Here is a 4,276-nt window from a genome sequence, read left to right as displayed (position 1 = left end):
GTGAGCCCTGGTGGGATGCATTTGAGCCTGGAGGCTGTGTACAGCGCAAGGCCGCAGAGAAATGGCATTGATGGCACCAAGGCCAACGCTTCAGGGGCCATTCAATATCTCAGAAGAAGGAGTCCCGGACCAGCACAGAGTTAGTGGCCCTGGATGCACTGCGGCCGGCACAGGCACCCAACCACGGGATGGTGACTTGCAGTCAGATGGGCCATTCGACCTGAGCGGGTCCCCATCAATGTCCGAGGTGTATGTTGTGGAGGGTTGCGATGGACAGTGGAAGGTGTCCTCCAGGGCATGATGCAGAAGGTTTGATTTTATCCGGAATCAGCAAAATGTGGGTTGGAAAGCGCCAGCCTCATTTTCACCACCAATTCGGTATCAGCTACATGAGGATGAAAACTAGCCCCTAGTCCATAGACACAGACGCCACCAATGTACGACCAGTGTATGTCCATGAATGTTGGGCAACAGACTTAGTGGCACCAGTGCTGAGAGGGGATGCAGTCTGCGATGATCTGCCGGTACACTGATATGAACTACGCCATTGCTAAATCATGACTCTGTGACCAACTGGACTGCAGTGTAGGCCGGAGGCAGCGGTCAGCAGTGGCTCACAGACATGTGTCGTTGGCTCACGCAGCACAGAGTTAGTGACACCAGGGCAGTTGTTGGTAGTATACGATCACCTCCGTAACGATGCTCCTTTCTTCTCTGCTAAGATGCAACTCTTAATCCTCTTACGCCTATCCTTGCTTGCAATGATATGTAATCTGCCTTTGCATACTCGATGTTCAGTTCCAAATCTGTGACCTACTTGAGTGCAGCCTAGGCTGAGAGCAGTGTAGGCCGGAAGCAGCTGTCAGCGCAGGCCATTCACCGAGTGTCGCCGGCATAGGTTGATGGCCCTATCGGCCTGCGTAGTTCAGGGTCAGTGGCACCACGTGTTCAGTCACCTCCATGACTGTGACCCGGCTTTCGTCCGAACTGAGCCACATCTTCCTCTTACTCCTCTCCATGCGACCACTGGTGTGGACTCTGCCATTCGTGATTCACGACTAGGTGCTGGATGTGAGACCTACTAGTCCGCAGGGTAGTCCTGGTCCCTCATCCACGTGTTGCCGGCTAGCGTTGAACAGGGTTTGTGGCAGCACGTGTCGCCGGCTGGTGTTGAACAGGGTTTGTGGCAGCATGTGTCGCCGACTGGCGTTAAACAGGGTTAGTGGCAGCACGTGCCGCAAGATGCCCATATGGAACTATGCCTCACTGACCGGGGGGGTCTGGTGCTGTGGCCGCTGGCCCAGATTTGGGGTCATTGCCATTCAGGACCCGGGACACAATTTCACATATGGGACCTACTGGGCCGCAGAGGACGTCAGTGGAGTATGTGAATGAAGAAGGAGTCATGTGGGCCAGTGTCGGGGGCCAGCGATGGTCTGAGAAGCTGGCAGGGTAGAGCTTACACTGGCATGTGGTGGGGCCTCCTTGACACACACTGGTGTCAGCAGGTGAGCAGTGTGGCCTGACTGCGCAGGGTCAGGCCGGACGGGTTCGTGGTCCAGCGGGCCGGGGTACGGCAGGCGCACAGGATCGCAGGCAACTCCTCTAACGAGGACAGCATCAGCCTCATGGGGGGGTGGGAGGCGCTGCCCTGGCAGAGACGTTGGGCTTTCCGGAAGAAGACCACACCCAGGGCTATGTGCTTATATTCACACCCCTACGCTGGCCTGGCGTACGCCAGGCCATCCCAGTCTGCTCAAGCTTACGGGGGGAGCATAACAGGCAACATTTTCGAGAGGACCCTCACTGGCTGGGAGGAATGATTGCGTCCACTGTACACTACACTCCAGATGTGTATATCGCCGTGGATATGGCTGTGTTCTGCATACTGTGGTTTGTCCAGCACATCGCCTCCATTCTTGGCTTTGTGTACTTTCCCAATCATGGTTCTAATGCATCCTTCACACATGCCTGGGTGCCACCTCTCCCCACATTCGGCTATTGGGTGGCTGAGGTGCCATGCCGTTGATGGCTCATGTTCACGGCTTGCCCAGGTTACCATTGTAAGTTGTTCTGTCGTGTCTGGTGGGTGGGCTTGTTGTTGTGCATGTTGGTTGTGATTTTGTGACGTGTGCTTTGCCAGAGTTGTGGATTGAATAGTTGCGGAGTTGAGGTGAGTGAGATGTTAATTTGGAACTTGCCAAGAAAACATAGTCCCATTATTGTATGCAAATAAGTAGGACTGCTTCAAGTTTAAAAAACTTATCCTTTTGACTGTATTGTCATGTAAATAGTCTTTATGTCACTTGTTTTTATCATTTGCTGTGCCAAGAGTTTGTGCTGTACAAAAAAGTATGTTTTAATGTGTTAAGTGGTAGGAACCTCCTTTTTGATAAACAAAGTATGAAGTATGAAATTACAAATAAATATAACCCAGGGTTAATTAAGAAGACAGCTGTGGTATAAGAAAAATCGTATCGATGGTGTCAGAGATATCCCTCTTTTCTTGATATCCTCTTCTTAAGAGTGCACTTACTGGCTTCAAATAAAAGATGCATATCAGTCGGCTCAAACCATGGTGGAAAAGTGAAGACTGTCTCAAGGCGTTTGAAAACCAAATTCTAAAATTTCAGAAAATCAAATTTGGACAACCCGTCCGGATCAACCAATCCTATGTAATCCCTTCAAAACCATTTACATCACCCCAATTGCTTGTTTCATCTATATATTTCCAACAAGCACACGTTGATGAATCATAAAAAATTATTCGAGATTCATCTCTGTCAATCACTCTAAATGAAGGTTTGCATTTCACTTCATTTCAACTGTAACTTGCATTCGAGTTTGTTTCTGTATCCCCTATTATAGCATTATAGTTCATTGTCGAGAACTACACGGGTGTGTTAAATAACCTCCCCCCTAAATTGTAGGCCCATGCTGCAGGATAGAGAGTCCATAATGAGAGAGGGATGTTAACCAAATGCTTAGCCCTATAATGCTGTTAGAAAATCCCGCCATTAAAGTGTGGAATGCTGTAAATTAAGCAGGGAGAAACACAATGACTTGCTTTGGAATGTTGGTGCAGAAGGCCTAAATACCAGCCCCCCCATTGGCTGCGCACCACTCTCCTGTCCTCAAAGGAACTCCTAACATTCCAAGGTTCTAATAAGGGATAAGTATTATTGGCATTTGTAGAAGTATGTTGTGCAATTTGTGATGTGTTTCTCCCTATTGTCAATAAGCTCGGTTTAACTATGACACTTTGCCTTTCTTGCATACTACATCCATATATTGAGATTCTCCCATTCTCATTCTACACATTACACGTTGCTAGTTGTAAGAACTCTTTGCTTACGGCAAAATGGTTGGGTAGAGGGTGTGGCTTAACGGCTAGGGCAGCCTACCTTGACGCTGGGGAACCGGGTTCGAGTCTGGCTGGAGGCTCAAACAGCAGTTAATCTCCCTGTCCCTAAAAATGAATGTGCCCATCTGTAACGCGACCGGTGCTCCTGTAATGCGCTCTGATATCTTCGGGTCGAGTTCCCGCTATATTAAACTGCAAAAAAAAGATATATTTAAACAGTTCTGTATGTAAAAGTGAGCTACTTGGGCACTACCTCTCTGCGGGATAGTCAAAGCACGCACCCATTCGGCTGGGCGCGGCAGGGGGGATAAATAGGGCCAGTCCCATTAGTAACACAGGTGTGTAGTATTTATGGCCTGACTTCACCGGCTCAGCCTCCCTTCCTGACAGGTAAGGTATGCCTTAACTCATGGTTACAGCCCTAGAGAGGCAGGGTATATACGAAATGATAAACACGACCAATAAAAGGCAAATAAGAAAGAATCGAACAATTAAAACATAATCATACCAGAAACACACTTTTCCCCCTTTTTTTCATTTGCTTGCATTCTACCCAGGGTTTAAGTGGGCTGGGTCTCGCCGGGTCTGAGCACCGGTAGTTTTTTAAGGAGGCCTCGAAACGGGTCTCTATCGGGCTCTGTTTTTTGTGCCCTGGCCCACAGGCATCTGTTTTTTTCGAGTTTTATAGGGGAAGGGAAATCCTTTAAAGAGAGTAATTTTCTCTCTGGATTTCTCTTCTCTTTTCGGAACTCAGGAGCAGCAACGTCGTCCTGGCGTCCCCGGGGCTTTAAGTGGAAGCTTTTTCAACATTATATACAAGCCACAGTAGCAGCTTATTTATCTTCTGTAACTAACAAACATTGACAAAGCCAAAAGTCCTGACTTCTTGTGGGTATATGATGTTACTTGTTG

Source organism: Lissotriton vulgaris, chromosome 9, assembly GCF_964263255.1.
Source record: "Lissotriton vulgaris chromosome 9, aLisVul1.2, whole genome shotgun sequence".
NCBI lineage: Eukaryota > Metazoa > Chordata > Amphibia > Caudata > Salamandridae > Lissotriton > Lissotriton vulgaris.
The sequence above is the reverse complement of the archived record's forward strand: the minus strand, read 5'-3'. Positions refer to the sequence as shown.